This window comes from Hypanus sabinus, chromosome 17 (assembly GCF_030144855.1).
Source record: "Hypanus sabinus isolate sHypSab1 chromosome 17, sHypSab1.hap1, whole genome shotgun sequence".
NCBI lineage: Eukaryota > Metazoa > Chordata > Chondrichthyes > Myliobatiformes > Dasyatidae > Hypanus > Hypanus sabinus.
Genome location: NC_082722.1, coordinates 45,228,627 through 45,249,598, shown reverse-complemented (window position 1 = coordinate 45,249,598; position 20,972 = coordinate 45,228,627). Strand labels below are relative to the sequence as shown.

At 37.2% G+C, this 20,972-nt stretch overlaps 1 protein-coding gene across 1 annotated transcript in view; it reads right to left on the bottom strand.

Moving 5' to 3' along the window:
• The window catches only part of znf536 (zinc finger protein 536), a 504,202-nt gene that overhangs the window by 318,501 nt on the left and 164,729 nt on the right, over positions 1–20,972 (bottom strand). Inside the window, exon 4 of the mRNA XM_059992966.1 lies at positions 5,238–5,342. The gene's annotated coding sequence lies outside the window, so the exon portion shown is untranslated. The remainder of the gene's footprint in view (positions 1–5,237; positions 5,343–20,972) is intronic.

The following is a 20,972-nucleotide window of genomic DNA, read 5'->3' as shown; positions in this document are numbered from 1 at the left end:
AATGATATTTTCTACTTTGGCTGGTATTCATTTGCAGTGATCAATTTCCAAAGTAGAAGTGGATAATTGTCACATTAAGAATCAGAAAGTTTCTTTTTGAAGGAGTTTCAGAATAAGATTATGGCCAAAATGATTGTTGTTAATTACTGGGATGAGTAATTGCGATTTTAAAAGAATGATCACAGCTGTGTTCCAGAATTTTGCCTTAGGACTTTTTCTTATATCAAAGATGTATGTGTAAGTTGGCAATGGTAAATATGAATATTTGCCCAGGATGTTTTTGTTATCCAAGATGCTGCATTAAATGTTCTAATCTGGTTATTTATTGGGAGTATTTACCCACAAATATCTTAAACTCTTCACAGAAAAATTGCAAAAACTCGATAGTCTGAATGCAATATCACGTAAGCCTGTTTAAACACATAAAATCTGAAGGGAAACAAACTCATTTTCTACATGTTCAGCCAAATGTATCACCCACCCAACCGTTAACACTACAACTGCAGGAAGGAAAATGTATTTAACTCAGGTTTGGGACATTTAATGAAGACTTGACATTTGATTAGCAAGACATGGGGATTTTAATCATCATTGTCACATGCATGGGAGTTGAAATTTTACATTACATTTATCGAGTGATCCTAGAACTAATAATACTCATAGTCAAGTCCCCATTGTAACACACTGGGCACTTAAACCTTGAAATTTATTAGCAATCACACTGACAATTGGAAGTCCAAGACAAATGCTGAGAAGTGTGTTTTAGATTAAATTACGACAGTTACCACTTTGAGTTACCATTTCTGGGAAGCATCTTCACTTCACCATGATATCAACTTTGGTGTCATTTTTGGAAGGATCAAATATCTTTCTTGATGTGCGCTGGCACACAAATTGTGCTGGTGATTTTTCTAACAGCAGTGACTCAATGTTGAAACTGCAGAATATTTTTCAAGAACTATCGGCACTTTAATTTACAAGATTAATTTATCCATTCATTAGGTTTCCTTCCCCGGGCCTGCAGTAAACATAAAACTGAATGATAATCAACAGCAACTCTAGGAGGACCGTTTCTTCCTTCATTTGTGCACATTGCATGCTTCTGTACTCGTTAGGATATCAACAACTTCAAATCATAATCTCTGCTTCCATTTTTCAGGACTGCAAATATTAATAATGGTTCAATTATAACCAGCAGCACTCAGTGGCCACTTTATTAGGTACCCTTGTACACCTGCTCACTAATGCAAATAACTAATCAGCTAATCACGTTTCAGCTACTCAATGCATAAAACATGCACACTTGGTAAAGAGTTATTGTTCAGACCACGCATCCGAATGGGGAAGAAATGTGATCTAGGTGACTTTGACTATGGAGTGATTGTCGGTGCCAAATAGGGTGCTTTGAGTAGCTCAGAAACTTGCGATCTCTCGGGATTTTCACGCATAACAGTCCCTAGAGTTAACCGAGAATGGTGCAAAAATCAAAAAACATGCAGTGAGTGGCAGGTCTGTGCATGAAAAATGCCTCGCTAGTGAATGAGGTCAGAGGAGAATGCCCATACTGCTTCAGGCTGACAAGAAGGCAACAACAACTCAATTAACCACACATTACAATGGTGGCATGCGGAAGAGCATCTCTAAATGCACAACACGTCAAACCTGGAAGTGGATGGGGTACAGGAGGTATCTGATAAAGTGGCCACTGAATATATATTGCCTTTGTGCCTACCTTCTGTTCCTTGTGCGATTACCATTCTCATTTGCCTTATCCACTTCATTTCTTGTAACCTCTCCTGCCTTCCACACTAACTCAAAACTTTCCTGTCTCCTCCTTTCCTTGCCTCTTGCTTGAAACATGTTACATCTCCTGGTTTACCAATTTCTAACAAAAAGACTAAAACATTAACTATTTTTCCTCTCTTTTGATATGTTATCTACTATAGTTGAGCATTTGGAGCATTTTCTGTTTCATTTCAGATGATCAGCTTTGCTCTTGACTGTTGGCTGGAGGCGAGACTCATGCTTCAGATTACTGAGACCTATTTCTACTCTTTCAATTTATAAACAACTCCATGAATGTAAAAGAAATCAATGAACCTATTGGAAATCAAACCTTTGCCTTTAATGTACTGATTCAATACCCATCTTTCAGTACTGAGGCTAGATAACAGTATCTTAGAGATTTTATTTTCTCACTGACATACTAAGGACAATGAAGTGCAGAGTTTTCTTAATATGAGTAGGTAGGTTGCTGTATTTTCAAAATGGTCAAAATGTTTCAGTATTGTCGAGTCTATAAATGGTGCTGCTCTTCATGGAGGCTCAAAGTGGCATTTTATTACTTGAGTATATATTGTGTTTGGATGATGTGCCTCCATTTGTTGTGAAAGTTTGCCTGCAGAGAATCTAAAAAACCCTCATATCACTGCTAGGCTGAACGTGAACAGATCTTTTCTTTTGTGTGAACTACAATAAAAAAAACAGATGCTTGCCGATTTAGGGTGTGCAGGTGGTGACAGAAACTCCATCAATGCAGTGTGCATGCTGTTAGATACTAAACAGCTGTTTCCCTGCTTTCAAACCAAGCTCAAGTATAAGTCACATCTCAGTGCAACCTCCCTGACACAGGATAGAAAACTAACACTGCAACAAGTTAAGCCCATTGGTCCTTAGAGCAAGCTTTTTAAATCCAACTTCCTAACACTTGAAACAATCCACACTGCAGAATCAGACCTTGCACTAATGATTATCCTATCATCAAATTCTATGGAAAGGAAAACAGAGTTACGACTCCAATTTGATGACCTTTCATTCAAAGTGAAGCATGGATTATGGATGAAAGATAAATGACCCAAAGTGTTTCTCTCACTCTACTGATGCTGTCTAACTACCTGAATTATCTCAGAATTTTCTAGTTTTTAGTTAAATTTCCAGCATCAATATTATTTTAATTTTGTAAGTGTTATCGACCTCTGATAAGAAAAATAACCAATCTGAAGTGATTATTTCGATGCATATTGTTCAAAAAGTGCAAAATATATGTAACTTGATAATTAAGAGCAATGATGTACTAGACTCATTTTGATGTCTCAGTGCTGAATTTGAGTCTTGACTCAGAGCACAAATTGTTTTTTAAAATAAATCATCTGACCCTGCTAGTAAAGATGCTTGGGAAAGTATGAATTACTTTTTGCTCAATGTCTCTGCTTCTCTTGGGTGCATTATCAGGATTTTTGGAACTATCCTTAGAATCAAAAAAAGCACCAAACTGAGCATGAAAGAAAGAAGAAGCTATATATATGGAAAGGAAGGAATTAAAATAAACATTTTTTAAAAAATAGTAAAGTTCCCCAGGGTGTAAAGTCCTGTCAGGATCTTGTGGTCTTGGAATTACATTGAAGGAATATCTATCTGTCTTTAGAAAATATTATTTGTGAGTAATGCAAATGGGCAAGCAGAACAGATCAGGTATAATCAGAGCTGAGGGGTATGAACATGGCAGCAGCCATTCCTTTCACCAGTTAGCTCCTGCTGCCCCAGACCGTTCCTGTTTAAACAATGGCAGCAGCCAAGTTTGAATCAATCTTGACGCACTTGCCCAGAGATGGCCATTAGATTGCACCTTAAGCTAAGAAACAAGACCTTAAAATTGTGATTATATAGAATTGGTTTTACCCTTTATTATTTTTAAACTAAGTATGTTGAACAGGTTACATTGTGAGGGATAACATTCATTATAAAAATGTTGTTGTTTATTTTCAAACATCTGCAGTTACTGTTACAATTCAACTTATTCCACAGAGTTTTCTGCAAGGTTTCAACAGTAAGATCAAGTTTTACTAAAGAAAATATTATACATTTTGTGGATGAAGAATCTGATGTTAGCAGAACTTAACAGATGTCGTTTTTTAAAGAAACTATCCAAAGTTACTGTGATAGCATGGTATTATTATAGGTCCAACAGCTGATAAACAGTACACTGGAACTTACAACCATACACAGAGCTGCTCTTCATGTCACCACAACGTTGGGATCATGGTATCCAATTGTAAGCTTAACAGAAGTAACTGAAGCAAGTAAATTAAAAACCAATAGCAAACCATCTGCCATGCACCTGCCTCAGCACTACTTCTATAAAATCAAATGCTGGAATATTTTTGCTTAAGAGTTTATTTATTGGTATTAGTTGATTTCACCTTTCCTGGCCAATAATCTCAATCAAAGGTAAGCAGTTCTTTATCAGTGGCCTCAGTGTCTAATCCATATTGACTCTGTCACAAAGAATATCTGATCTAAATACTGTAACTTCACCTTGCTCCACTACTGTCCCAGAGTTAATTACTCCAGTATCATATACCTACCCTTCCACAACTTTAACTCTGCTGACTGTTCCCTATCCCATACCAATTTCTTCCCTCCTTCTGCTGATCTACCCTGGTTGGTAGTCCTTCATTTGCATTAAGTTCAGTATTCTCATTCTAATGTTCAAACTCTTTTCCTTTCCCTGTAATGCCACCACAATCAAAACACTTTTAAGTAGCTCTGCATTGATCCAACTCTGACTTGTGCATTCCCCACAACAGTTTTGCCACTAAGCCCTTGAATTCTTTTTATAGACACCCTGCCTTTCATTCTGCTTCCTGCTTTAAGGCATTCCTTAAACCTCACTTCTTTAACTAAGCTATTAGCAATCACTTGTAATGTCTCCTCCTTTGCTAGATTCTTGCCTGATAATTTTCATCACTGGAGAATTTATGTAATGTAAATCATTAAAAATGGTGTTATCATTATCATGTATTAATTTGTGTGCTTTCGTGGCTTGATAGATAAATAATAATCTGTTAAGAATTTTCTCATCACATCAATGACAGATTTGTCAGTTACATAAAATCGTAAGCAACATTTTATATAAATTGCAGGTATCCCCCAGTAATTTCTGAAAGAGAAAGAATTACAAATTTTCTACAGTGTCTAATATAAATAATGTCAGAAACTCACTATGGGTCAGTAAGCGCTTTTAGTAATCAGGACTCTATATAGAAAATACCCTACTTACCTTTACCCTCAAATGATCACAATATTCATCTAGTCTACGTAATGTTGTTTAATCATTAGCATCCACATAAAATAATTCCTTTCTCATCCTGTGGCCTATCAAATAAAACTTTGTTGTCTTGCTAGTCTTTTCATGGCTCATGCAAAAACATAAACATACCAGAGTATAGAAGTCTTACCTTAGCAAATGAACTGCATACTTGTTTTAGGACTTGCTTTGGAAAACACCAGTGATTAAAAAGCTTTGCTTTGCACTGAAAGGCTTTTGACAGGGGTGTTCTTCCCTATCACAGAAAGAGAAATACATAAAGGTATGATTTAAAGTGAACGGCAACAAATTCTCCAAATCACAGCAATAAAAAAGCTAAAAAAAAATAAAGCAATATTCAGAGGTCAAGGAAATTCAACTGAAAAGGTTAAAGATGAAATAAAATCTAGCAAGTGAGAATGAAAATCTATCCTAAAGCAAGGCCACTGGTGACGTGTTCTAGACAAGAAGCTAAATACTGCATAGCACTGGGATCTTTCATTTTCATCAGATCAATAAAAGCTTATATTTATCAGGATTCCAGGCAGCTGCCGTTTCTGACAATCTCCACTTTATTTCCCACTTCTCGTGTCAAATCAGGCCAAATTCTTATAAAAGAAGCAACCTTCTACACTACTTACACCTGAACAGACAATTCCATCAAGAGCGTTTTTAATGTTGTAGAAACTGAATCTGATATCATTATATTAGAAGGAGTTTCATAACCTCTTTGTTCTTCTCCCCATGCTGAAGCCCTGTGCCACCCAAAATCCAGCAAAGGAATTTGCAGACAAAAGTGAAAGTACTTTCTTGTCAGTTTTATCCAAGTTAAAGAGGAAAAGCTTGCTGCTAAAACAGTGGCCATTCTAATCATTTGAACAACAATATTTGCTATCAGGCATTCTAAATAGATTATCAGCAGTCCATCTGTGTCATTATTGATTTATAAGGCTTTAAGCTGCTTTAGAATGGAAGCTTTCCCACTAAGGGGCTTCTTGTACAAATCAGAGCTACACTTGGATGCAGTAGCCTTTCCTCAGACTGAAAAAAATGTACTTGAAACATAAGCATGCAAACCACACATTTAGATTCCATTTATTCCAATTCTTTCCCCAATGATAATCAAAGAGGATCACAAGTCATCCACATCCAAGTTATTTACATAAATATGTTACTAGTGTATAAAACAGGCATCATTAACATATGAATACCATATGCAAATGATAAAGGCAGAGCAGATGTTAGTGCATTTAATTGACCTAAATGTGAATCGCTTCTGAACCCCATACTGTATTCATACTCCGCACAGTAACTAGATATAGCCTAAAAAGTGCATCTCTGAAACACTACACCAGAAATGAACCTGACAGGGTCCCAGAGATGCTGAAACAAGGTCACTGTCACCACTGTATTTCGCTGTCATCTGCATTCTGTTTCTTATAGATGACATCATCATGTGGCTGTGTAAATCAATAACTTAATAGCATTTGGAAAATGCTGCAGTCTGGAGCAGGTTATAAAGAATGCCCCCATTTTTGTTCGCTTTATAGCAAAAATGTCATATGTCTTAAACTCAGGTTCTTGCATGAGTGCACTGTGAAGAACAGATGCCATTTTTTTATTCTCTGCCTTTATTTTTTCACTTCTTCACAGCATAACATTAAACTGTAGTAAATAGGCTTTTGTCAGGGGGCCAGGGACCACCCTGTATATGATAATGTTTTACTGACCAGCTTTTCCAGCTCCTGAGCAGAAACACTCAGAGACTTAAGGAATAGATACGAGGCAGTATTGTGTACAGACGGTGAACAGCAGCACATACTAATAGAAACACACATAATAAATGATTGTGTTAGGGTCTAACTGGGGTCTAATAGGCAGCCTATTCTGTGAAAGGGTCAACCTTATATCTGTGTTATAAAAAAATTTGTAATATATAATGTGCTTTAAGATTTATTTTAAAAATCTTTGCATCCCAGCTTATTTTCACACGTCAGATTGCCCAAATTGTCTGATAGATTGTGTTAAGTTTTATGACACTTGCTATTCAGAGCATGGCTTGCCACAGTATTCAAAGGTTTTAGCACCATTTACTTTAAATGAATTGAGGAGCTGGTCAATCCATAGGCATTGCTATAAAACCCCACCCCCTCCTCCTTCACTTTCTTCTTAGTAATTCCAGCATTATCCTCACCTGCATTCTAAAATTAACAAGATCGATTGCAGCCATGGATTAGAATTCTAGGTAGAAATCTATTAAAGTATTAATGCTCCTGGTTTGGTATGCTTGATTTATTTTAAATGCAATCCATTCTGTTTTATCCATGAACAATAAATCACTCAGGAAATTACAATATGAAGTATATCAGGCTTTAGCAAATTTCTCTTGTTTCTAAAGTGATGTTTGTTTCCATGGGTTTGTTATTCAGTCTGTATTGATTGATGTTGCATTGCACTGTAATATCCTTTAGGAATGCAACTATCATTTCAGTAACTTCATCGGGTATCTCTGTTTTCAAAAGTCCTCTTTTCTTAGTAAGTTTTCAGGACCAAGAGTGACTTTCCTTTTACTCTGGTTTTGGGAGATTCTGATAAGTGAGCTTGATGTGGTGTGACAGACCCTACTCACAGACCCGAGTGCCGGAGTGGATGGGCTAGAGGGTAGTTTCTCAGATGGTGCACTCTTTCAGCCTCCGGGTTCCTTAAAACAGTGAATGCTTCTTCTCCACTTTGAGCAGTAACAGGCGCGTTCTTCCCTGGAGTCAATGAGGATGCCATATTTCCTCAAGGATGCTTTGAACATATCCTCTACCTGGCTGGTAATCTTTTCTGTTGGATGAACTCCAAATAGAATGTCTGCTTGCAGAGTTTAGCGTCAGACCTGCTGAACTGGGTGTAATTAGGGCCCAAGTACCAAAAACTTGGTGGAAGATTCTAATGTTATCCTTGCTGTTGCATCGGGGTATTTTAAGAGACGGCATTAGTTAAGCGTCAGATATTGCATCCAGATATATTCATCTGGTCTGACACAAGTAGATAAGTGGTTATTGGTGAACTCACAGTCCACTGGGAAGACAACATCGGTGAAGCCCATGAGCGCAAGTTAACCAAGTATGCAGAATTAAGATCAGAGTGCAGAGACAGAGGGTGGAAGGTCTCATGCTATCCATTCAAAGTAGATTGCCATGGCTTTATTGTGTTCACTTTCCAGAAGAGGCTGCATGACCTTAGCTTTACTAGAAGAGAGATCAAGTCAACCAGCAGGCCTGTAGCTGAGGCAGCAGAGGCAGGATCGTCATGGGTGTGGGCCAAGAATGTCCAGAGGGGCAGAGAGTCAGACAGTGTATCCATCTTTTGTAAACCTTTCAGTAGTTGAATAGACACCTGAAGAGTAGACTATCTGTTGGATGGAAGCGACCAACAACTCAGATAGAGGCAGACGCCAAGTTGTTAAGCTCATCAGTGGGAGGTGGTGCTTTAGCACTGCTGGCCCACCACCTCGAGGGAGTCTTGATCATATGCAGGCCGAAACTCCTGAAGACAGGTGGCAGATCAATTGATGATCCCACTGATGATAGCTCAGGGTTATCAAGAGCTTTAAGGTGCCTGCTGCAGGTAGTCTGGCTTTCAGGAGGGCAGTGATCACTGCTGCATGTTAGGCAATGAGCTCTGTGTAAAATCCACAGAACTGCTCAGCAACTGATGTTTCCGATCAGAAAACTCAAGCATAAATCCGACTCTGATATCCATCGGACAATTAGGATCACATTGTTACAAGTTTTGGAACATGCCTTTGATTATCAAGTTGTAAGGCATGATAGCATTGCAGTTAGCACGTCACTTCACAGCCTCAGCGACCACCAATCAGGGTTCAAGTCCCTCTGCTGCTTGTAAGGAATTTGTACCTTCTCTCTGTTACCACATGGGTTTCCTCCGGGTGCGCTGGTTTCCTCCCACAGTCCAAAAAAAGGCATAGGCTTTGTGTTCATCAGTTATGGACGTGTTCTGATGGTGTCAGAAGTGTGGCAACACTTGTAAACTGCCTGGCACAATCTTTACTGATTTGATCGGACCCGAATGACGCACTTCACTGCACGTTTCAATATTTCAGTGTATAGTACATGTGACAAATAAGCTGTCACTGAACTGTTCCCACAACCTATGTATTTACTCTTCACCTCATGTTCTCTATATTTATTGCTTATTTATTTATTATTTATTTTCTCTCCGCTCAAGCTGGTAAAACCTGAGGCACGCTCATTTGGTAATTGTCAGGAACTTTCAGATTATTCTAGTGCTGTTTAGTACTGTGCCTTTCTGAAGATTTACATAGATATTGCTGTGTAGCCCTAACTGTTTAATGCTATTGTGTAGTGACTTTGGGATGACACCAGCTGTAGAAATTACTATCAGGACAATGTATACCCTGTTCATGTTCCAAAGTCTTTGTTTACACAGTTTGTTGTCCTTTGCACGTTGGTTGTTTTCTGTCCTGTTGTGTGCTCTCTTTCATTGGTTCTATTGTGTTTCTTGGATTTACTGTGTTTGCCCACCAGAAAACAAGGGTCTCAGGGTTGTATATCATGACATTATGTACTTCGAAGATGAATTTATCAAACTTTGAACTAACATTTATCTCCTTCAAGGCATAAATTTTTAAGGGAAGGGTAGTCAAATAGGAATGTAATCCTTTTCGTGATGCCTGAACTGAAAATATAGAAAGGAGCACACTGCACACAATGTTGACATTTGTCCACTCTGCATATGCCAACAATAAAGCTCTCAAAGTGTGTCAAAGGATGCAAACCACAGTCAAAATTGATTGTCAGGCAACAATTATGTTTTTTTTCTATCTTTTAAGGAAAAGTTGTCATTAGTTTGGAACGCGTTCAATCAGTAGTTGGGAGAGCAATTTGTTTTTTGCCAAGTTTGGGTGTCGAACAGATGGCAAGTTTCGGTTAAGAGTCCCTTTCTCTGGCCACAAGGAATGCAGTTGATTGTTTCTGTCCAACTCCTTTAGAAAGCCATCACCCTGCCAGCATCCTTCGCTGTTTACTTGTTCAGCTTACACAGAAATCTATTCTTAATCCTTTGAAATTTGAACCTCAACTGAGAAAATGCATTAAATTGCAATGAACAACATCTGCAAGATTACAACCATTTTGAAGCAAAGAATGTGTCAATGGATAAAGGTTGGCAACGTCATAGTGGTCCTGTGATAGTATAGAGAGCATGTCCAGTTGTTCACATGAGAATGACAGCAGTGCTCAGAGGAAAACAGAGCATTCAGCAGTGCAACAAAATGATGGACAGGGCAACACACATCAACTTTTCATTTCCCTCCACAGATGCTGCCTGATTTGCTGACTCTCCTCAGCAACTTTTGTGTGTCGCTCAACATTTCCAAAATCTACAGCCTCTCTTGTGTTTCCATTGAACAGGTCCTTGTTTTCTCCAGCCACCCAGCAAGAGCATTTTGTAACAGCTTCTCGGGCTGAAACGCATTGTAACCATTTCACTGAGGCACCAGTAAACTGAAAAAGCACAGAATTAAGAACCCACAGGTTATTTGGGTCACTGTTGATCCTTGATTATTAAACATTTGAAAGAGTTATTTCAGAAATTCTGAAAGCTTTGGTGTTTTGATAATTTGTCCAAAAATAAGAACTAACTACTGCATTGCTGTGCTTCAGATTCATTTCTAAAATTTTCTTCCACCCTTCAACATTTAGTGAGTTCAAATGTATTTTATGTAAATACATTAAACAAAGCTAACATAATGCAATGACATGTCTGATTTACACATGGTTCAATGCTCCAGGACAGTGCTTGAGAGAAGTTTTTCAGTGCCAAATACTCTATATTCTGAACATTTTGGAGGAATTGTGTTATTGCTGAAATACATAAAATTCTCAAAGGGCTTGGCAGGGTAAGTGCAGGGGCTCTTTCACATTGTTGAGAAGACTGTAAATATGGACTATAATCTCAGTACGGAAATTTCATTGGTCATATAGTTGTGAATCATTGGAACTCTTTAACCAAGGGAACTGTGGATATTCAATTGCTTTGCATATTCAAAACAGATATCAACAGATCTTTCCCATGCCATATGTGGGGAGAATGTAGGAGCTTGGGGTAATATAATTAAAGGAAAAGTGAATTCAGACAAAATGGCATATTCAGCTCTCATTTCCTATGTACCTTTTGTTAACATTTAACTCTGTTGTTTTTAATTGGTACCTTGGGAAATTTAGCAGAATTGCGTCGGGTTACTGAAGTGGGTGTAATCACTGACAAAGATTATTCCATTATTCTGACACAATTCTCTTCCTCTTAGATGTCACTTCTCTCCTTCACTCCTCTTACGTGTCATGAGATTAGTATTTATTGAAATAGAATCTAAGAATAAAAGCCCAATATGGCATGATAAGAAACATTGTATTTCCATTGCTGAGTAGAATAATGATTCCACATGTGGAGCAAAATCCTTGCCTCTTCCTTCAAGCCACATGCACTCCACAACAACAATTTACACATAAACAGCATTAAATGAGTTGAACATGATGATCCTTTTGATCAACACCAAGAAATATAATCATGGGCAGGTAGGTGGCAAGTGATATTTGTGCCATACATATGCCAAGCATTGACCATGTAAAACTCAGACAGTCTAACTACCTTCATTGAAAAATCAATGGCACTATCATCACTAAATTATTTATATTCAACATTCTAGGAGTCACTAATCACCAGGAAATTCTTTGGCCCAGCAGCAAAATACTGTGGCTAAAGGAGCAAGTTAGTGGTTAATGGTAAAGCAACATGAACATTCACTCCCCTACACCAATACTCAACAAATGCTGCAACAATTCCCTGAGAATCCTTCAACCCCATGCTCTAAACTTGTGCTGTATTATCACTGAGCACAAGAACAGCGGGCAAATGGAGATGCCATCCTAATCCTTGCAAGATGCCTAAGTCACACACCAAGTGAACTTGAAATTATATATTCAGTCCTTTATTATCACTAAGTCAAAGTCCCAGAAGATCCTACCCAGACACGGTGTCTCATTAGGCATCTCACAGCTTTGGACAGTAAATATTAGCTTTACCACTGATACTCACAATTGATAGATCAATAATCAAATCAATATATAGGCCAGTAGCATTTTTGGAACAAAGAGCTTTCTATTGTGAGTGAAACTGAAAGCTGTGTCTCCCATATTCCCAGATGTACCTCTCTCCGGTACATGTGCAAATCCATGTAGGCATAATTAGTCTGATTAATAGGTTGCAACTTCATGTCCCCTTTCCCCTAAACCCAGCCTATAACTATCAGTTGATGGCACAGTATCAATTTTTTTTGTTTCGTTTCCACCCATATTTTGGTCAACCAACAAATGGTTGAATTATATAGTAAAAGAACATTCCTCCTCTGCCCATTAAGAAGCCTGTAATAATGCCTAGTTGCTTTGTTATGTCTCCCCTCTCGCTGTGTAAGGGGGCATTCCTTTTTCCCCTTATGTGAGAGTGAGAGCGAGAGAGGTATGTCGAACTATTGGGTAAACAATCAGTTTCTGTTGTACTGCAGATCATGGTCTCACTCGGGGGCTTTGCTATTGCCTGCTTGGTGGGTGGAGGATGCTGATGCATCTTTGCTGAAGTGGGTGGAGGTAGGGGGAGGGTTGTTGCTTTGGCTGCTGTTAGTGCATAGGAGTGGGCTTTAGGGTACTAATGTTTTAATTGTCACTCATTCTTTGAAGTACTCTTCTGTTTTCATAGATGTCTGCGAAGAACAAGAATTTCAGGATGTATATTACAAATATTTCTCTGATATTAAATGGAACTATTGAACAAATATATATTTAATTTCTGATACACTTGTCTGCTAGGCTTGAGGAAGATTCCTCAATTTTTTTTAATAATGGCAGCTATTCAGGCTGCCAAAGATGTTTACATCTGAAATTCCATGTGAGACTTTCCCTACAGCCCTGAAGAATTTAGAAGTATCTTTAAGGTTTACCATGAAAAAACAAAGACAGTAATTATTTTTTTAAATCTCTGCTTTCAGCTCAACTAAGTTAGGGTCCAACTTTACTTCATCTAGTTGTTTACACCTCATATAACTAGGCGTATCTCCACTGACCACCGGCTGGATAAAACTGAGGGAGTCTGAGCCTTGTCCTATACAATATTGACCATGTTTTGCTCAGATCATCCTAAATGCTTCAACAAACAGAACACAGATCTAGGTCTCTGTCCGATTTCATCCTCTGGCACAAACTTGCTGGTTTCACATAAGAAACCCAGTGAATTATAAAATTATTGATAGAAAGTGGTGGTAATTCACAACTGTTCCATCTACATGATGACATTCCATCTGTACTATCCATTCAAGATTTAATTTTAACACTTGAAATTTATGATTTTTCTCTTTTTTTTATTTTTACCATCAAAGCTGATAAAGTCATTTATTCCACAATATTGATATTTACATCATGGGAAATTAACAGTAATGGGTGAACATCAAGCTTAGACGCATATAGTTTTTCACTAGACCTACAAAATAGAAGGCATATTTCTGAACTAATCCACTCTGATCTTTAAGCAGAAAAGGCATTATTCCTTCTTCAATCTCTACCATGTTATGTTATCAACCTTTGTGCTTGTTTCTTTAAATGCAATTTTTTTCTGTTGCAGAAATGCATATTCCTGATATCTCCCTCAGATTTTATCACCTTGTGTCAGTTCAATGTCCCATGCTAGTTCCTTTGAGCATGCTACCTAATAAAACATTTTATGATAAATGTTCTATCATCTACATCTAATAATTCAAATTCACTTCTTTGCTAAATGAATGGAGCTCTGCAACAACTTGAAATAGGCCACGTAAATAACAGTGTATGGTGGGGAATTTAGTAGAAGAATGTGTAGAATCAGGTAATCTTATTCAAGCAACTCTGAATTCAAGTTAGACTGTGTAACTAACCTTCCAGTAAGATGATAGATATAGCACCCTGACCTGAACAGAGGCACAGAAAACCATTTTTATTCTGATCTGAATCCAATTAATTTTTATTCTTTTTTTTCTTCAAAAACACTGGATCAAAATTTGCATTTTTATATAGTGAGCCAAAATGCCAGTGCACATTATTGTCACAAAAGGCTTTCTTCAATGGGATAAGCAAAAATGAATTTGCTTTTTGCATTGCCAAAAACAAAGCAGTTATTGTGAATTGTGAAGCTGACACACAAATTAAAAGTTGAGGTGAGTGAAGCTTATGGTGACACAACACAAAGACAAGAATGTGGTCACCGTGGAAACTTCGTACCCAGAAAAATCCAGATAGCATGAATGCTAAGATTTATAAAGTTCTATTGACAATCATCCATAGAAGCTTTCAAAGTCAGAAAGCTGAACAACAAATCTCATGAGTAATCTTCAGATAAAAGCCTACCATGCATTGAGATCATGCAGTTACTTTACAGTAAATTAGTTCTGACGGAAAGTGACTCCCACAAGTATTAACAGTGTTGGTAGGTGATGATTCACTGACATCCTTGGTGTTCCTCAGTATCAGAAACTCAGAACACCTACCAGTGTGGAGCTGGACAGAAAGAGAAATGAAAGAATCCAAAATGTTTCATTGAGAGTAAGATGCAGTACACTCTCCATGGATGAACCAAGAATGGCCGGGCAGCCTTCGTTACTCATAATTATTTACTACATCTTCACAGATTTTGGTGTAAGAAGTGAAAATCTTGCTGCAGAGCTAGGAGAAAACTATGTGTTGTATGGACATTTTGAATTTAAGTCTGGATCAAAGGAGGAAAATATTAACCTGTTCATAAGCCTATTATCCAAAGAACCAAAAAGGTGCCTGCGTGCCAATTTTCCATAAAGTTTCACTGATTTATAATCAAAGTGGAGGAGTGAATTATTACAAGACAGAGCAAAAATAAGGAAGTTGCCAGACTACGGAAACATGAAACTTTAATTGTTTCCAAAGGTAAGTAATGATCTTGAAAAGTTTGACGGCAGAAGACTACAAGATATGGTTCAAGAAACCCTGGGCAATATCTAGGCTTCAGCAAATAAATGGGGAAAAACACTTAAGCCATGCAAATGACAGGCACTGAGCACTCTCAAAAGAGGGGGCCTAAATACCTACCTTTCATCCTTACAAGCCTAACCAACGCATTAGCTCTCATTACCAGGAACAGGACCTGCTATTTGAACGTGGTTGTTATTAAAAGGAAAGTCAAGGATTGGGTAATTTTCAGATCATTCCCTAACTCCCAAAACCTTTCCATTACCTGCAAACGTGTTCATGGGTTTGATAAAGTGTGCTCCATTGACCACAGAGCTCAGAAAAGCTTGTGAGGAATAACATTTTCCACATCAAAGTGATTGGATTAGTTGGCACCTCTTTGACAGTCTTCTGCATATTAGATTGCAGGACTTCATCGAGGTTTCCGAAGCAACATTTCTTAATATTGCAACTATCTGGAAAGACATGGACAACAAGTGCATGGGAACAAGTTCAGCTTCATGTTTCCATTCATCTGACATGTAACTTCACCCAAAATCAAAATCTTGGAACAACTTCCCCATTTATTCCAGACCATGTCTCCACTTAAGTTATAAGGAAAGGTTGAATAGGTTAAACATTATTCCCTGGAGCACAAGGGAACTTAGGGGAGATTTTGATAGAGGTATACAAAGCTGCAGGTGTGAAAGAACAGTTACCAGCAGTCGCTATCACTGATTCTGTCTCCAGTTTTCAATGCTGGATCTCCCTATCAAAAGCATCACTGGAGTATCTTCATCAGAAGGACTGTAACTGTTCAAAAATTTTGACTCACCACCACCTTTTCAAAGGCAATCATGAATGGACAATAAACACTGGCCTTACCTGTGATGATGATAGTATTCAAAAATAGAATAGATTTTAAAAAGCTGCATTTAACAATAGTTAGGTCATTGTGTACCGTGTGAATTTTTGGTCAAAGACGTGACTGTGCTGGAGAGGATACAGTTGAGATTTACGCATTATGTTGCCAGGATTGAAAAAAATTTAGCTACTGTATGACGGAAGATTCAATGGGCTAGGGTTGTTTTCTTTGAAACAAAGCAGTCTGAGCAGAGATTTGATTGAAATACAGTGCAAGATATAATGAGGGGAGTGCAGTGGGTAAGTGGGAAGTATCTATTCCCCTTAGCAGTGAAGCCAAAAACCAGGGGCACAGATTTAAATTGATAGGTACAGGAATGAAGAGGAATGAAAAATATCATTTTCATATATATAATGGTAGGATTAAAGAACTAGTTGCTCAAAAGAGTTGTTGAGTCCAAAATTTCTCATTCCATTTAAAAGTTACTTGGATGTACATACTTGAAACGATGACCTGGACCCAGTACTAGAAGGTGGGATGAGGCTGGGTAGCTCGGTTCAGCAGACGCACTTAATGGTCTCCTCCAATGTCACGAATTTTCTGTGACTCTAACAGCTATCCAAAAACACGGTGATCAGTAATGATTTTAACTTGGACGTTCACATATTTGTTTTAAAATGTTTTGGTTGTTATACAGAGATGCCATAGTTATTACTTGAGCTTCACAAACAACATGAAAGCAATGGTCAAAAATATCTGGCTTGGTGTTAAATTTATTTTGTTTGCCCTTCCTTTGATATTGTAAGTTCAGATTGGTAAAACTACAAGGTGCTATTGGTGAGCTGTGATTTCCACTCATTGTATGAAATAAGTATTAACAGATGGGTACATTCATCCATCTGTTTACTAAGGTGTTGTTAAAATCTACTTCTATGGTTACGTCAGTGCTGACAGATCCATTTTCATAGCTGAAGGGCAATGGATGCTTCACAATCTATCCTCAGCTCAGAATTATTGCCACACTTCCAGCTTTTCCCCTCTTTGATCAAAGGAACCTGAGGAGTGTGACTGTTGGATTATTGGACATTCCATACTTGGGAGTATGGAAAGTTGGTACGTTTTCTTATCGCACTGCTGGTAAACTAATTTCATGTTAGTAAAAATTATTGTAATGACAAATTTATTACCAAAGTATAACAATATCCAAATATGTAAATGAAATTAAGTCAATATTTGTTTCTGTTTTTAAAAGTTTTTCTTTCTTAGAAGTTCAAGTATTACTTTGGCCTGAATTTGTTGAGGGCAGCCCACTGAACTCCCTGCTCTGATTTCTCTCACACCAAATTGGCTGGTTGAGTACTGATGACAACGTTTGCTACCGTGTGCTGCTTGGCATAAACTTGCAACAGTTCTCCAAAACTTACATCAAAACTACACGCACTAGACTCGAAAAATTGCTCACTTATATAGAAAGGATTGACTGTGAGGAAAGGATTATAAACAATGAATTTTACAACTTGTTTAATCAACTGAGTTTGCTTTAGTATTTTAATTGTTGAAAATGTCATGATTGATTATTTAAATATTTTATGTTTATACATTCTTATTTTTAATGTAATTGTTTTATTGACTTTTAATAGTGTTAGGGGTACTTAGAAGGGTCTATGAAATCTGTAAAAGGGGAAATGGGAGAGCAGGAGGGATGACTTAGGTAACTGACAACCTTTCTCAACTGTTGCATAGGCAAACCTTCTTCTGGTCTAATCAGGTATTGGGACTATGTTGCACACCTGATCTCAGACTACAATGGCACTTATCTGAAAATTAGCAACTGATTAACCCTAAAGATAAGCCCCTAAACTGGTTTGTAAGTGAGTGGTAACTGTGGATGGACCCATAAAGATGAGCATGTAAAAAAGGCCCAAAAAGATGGGGAAACAGTAACATCAATTACAAGCGGTAACCTTGGAATACAGTGGCATGCAGCACAAACAATGTGATCCTTACAAATGAAGGGTCAACTTTCTCTGAGTAATCAGTTTTGAGCATAAAACTCACGTGGACCAGTTTCACATATGGATACTGCTTCCCAAAGATTGAAATAAAAAGTTTATACCAGGGATTACCATTGCTGCCTTGGTGTCCTAACATGATAATAATCGGCCTTCTGTTTTTAATGGGTGCTGGATTTAGATGGAAGGGTGTAAAATGCTGGCAGATTAAGTTTCAGAGAAATTTATTTTAAAATTTGTTTCAGAACGTTTTAATGTCAGTTTTTAAGAGCATAGGCAGAGCCCTGTTTCCAAGAACTTCAGTAAAATTCACTTTCCATAATTAAATAAATTCCCTGAATGTCAAGAGAAAGTTTATTTTTAAGCAACATATTTAAATATCAAGGGAATAGTCATCAGATTTACTGGCACTTAATGCATTCCACTTCTGTGATGTTGAAGTGGGCAGCTTGCAGCACAATGCCATTTTTTTTACGATAAGTTTTAATCATTTGATAATCCTTTACTGCAATGATTTTCATACCCATCAGTACAAGTTTTGTGTTGTTAGATAACACATCCTTTTAATACATATTTTAATACAACTGAATACAAAAAGTCAATTTTGCATCTCACAGACTATAACATTGCCCAGTTCAGAGGTTAAAGCTGTCATCTTTTGATTAAGAAAAGGAAATGATTTCACTAAACAGCAATTCATTCTTGTGTTGTTTTGTTTTAACTTACTTTGTAGTTTCCAATGAACTGGACATATTTATTGAAACACATAAGTTACTAACATCATACTAATCTTAACAAAATATCTCCTTTCCTGCCAATAGACTAAATGTCATAAACTATAAAATACCCTCAAGATCGTCTATATTGTAAACATCACCACTGCAAGCTTTTAGTTGCAAGCATTAAGCAAAAGTTTTCTTTTAATAATTTGTAAAACAACTTAAAAATAACTAAACTAAAATGTAGAGGCTTCCATCTGTTACATAATTTTCCATTGTAGTCCTGTGCATGCCAGTTTACTGAACCATAGCTTGCTAAAGAGACTACTGGGTCACAGATTGAAAAACAAAGACCAAGCTTTTAATGACTGAATTTTTCTTAAGCACCTCTGACATAAAAATAACTGCACAAATACAAAACTGATGTGTGGATAGTTAGAAACAGAATGAACAAAATGTTTTTCTTGTCAAAGGCAGAATATGAAAAGGAGCCACAAATTAAAGGGACTGAGATGTCGTTAATTGGCATTTTGTATTTAAGTTGCATAATTATCTGTAGTATAATGAATATAATTGAAAATTTATGAAACTCCTAAATATTGTTCAATCAAAATTTCCTCTCTTATTATTGATCAGTTTTCCTTAATATCAGGGTTTAGATTCCTTCACAAGCTGGGCACAAACAAATGATGTTGCTGTAAACAATGTGAAATTTTGGCTATGACTTGCACATAGAACAACAATGTGCCCAAGTCTTTTTGATCTTTTACGGTTGAACAAATTTCCAAAAAAAACACTGCCCATGCCCATTGCTCTTCTGTGTGATTATTCTTTAGTTGTGTAAGTCTCGCCATTTTTGCTAGTTTCTCAAACCTAGTGGGAAACAATGACATTTTTCTGATCTTTCATCATGAGTAGAAAAATTTGTTGTTTGAGAAAACTTATTTTAAAATTTAATCTCAGTCAGATCTGCTCTTAGTTTCTCTACATTAATTTACAATGTGATGTACCTAAGACTAAGACCAAACTTCTGCTAGCCGGTATTGTACATTTATTGCAATGGGATCAGACTTTTTCATCCGATCAATTGTTGATACACCAAAATGGGAACCACCCCAACACTCAGCGATAATACTTAAAGATGGAAGAGTCAAAGGTTCTCCAGCTACTTGTCTTTAATCATAATTATCAGACTCATAGTTTATCTTTCCAAAATCCCCAGTGTTTATATGTCCCCATCTTATCTCAGTCACTAAACAATCCGAAGCAATCTGGGTCCAGAGTATCAAAATAGCTAAACAACGAACGCCACTTCCTGGCTTCTTTCCTTAACTAAGAATAATAAAATTGCTAATAATTTTAACAATATTCATTAATATATAATTAAACTATGAAGCTAAAATAATTAACTTTTTGTAATTAAATATTAAAGACACTAAATAGTAATGGTACATAGCTAAAAGAAAATCAGAAGACGTGCTTTATCCAACAGCATGATCTAGTTAAAAGGCATCTTAATAATGCTGCACCTGGAGCACAGAATGGGAATCATTAGAATAACTTTGGATTGACTCTTTATATCCTTCATTTCCCACAGACCAGTATCTCCTCAGGAAAAGGAAGGACATTTGTTTCAAGGTTCAGAAGAAACTGACATAATTCTGACAAAGCGCATGCCTCGCTTTGTAGCCTAATCAAAACATTGGTGTAATCTCTTAAGCTACAAGGAATTTTCAAACCATTTCAGGAAGGAATTTTAGAAATAGTCTAAATACTCTTCTAATTTCATGACAGATGACTCAGTGGCCTCATTGACAAAGCTTCAACTTTCCTCACTTATTTTGCCAGGACTAAGAGTTAGGTCATAACACGGTTATTTTCTAAAACATGAATGCAAAGAAGCAGCACAATAATTTAGGTAGCAATATATCTACACCCCTGTACCTAAAAAGGTGGCCACATGCTGTATGTTTGTGGTCTTCTACTGCTGTAGCCCATCCACTTAAAAGTTCAACGTGTTGTGCATTCAGGGATGCTCTTCTGCACACCACTGTTACAACAAATGGTTATTTGAGTTATTGTCACATTCCTGTCAGCTTGAACCAGCCTAGCCATTCACCTCTGACCTCTCATTAACGAGGCATTTTCACCCTCAGAACTGCCACTCATTGGATGATTTTTTGCACCATTCTCTATAAACCTTTAAAGTCGGCTGTGTATGAACATTTCAGGAAATCAGCTTTTTCTGAGATACTTACA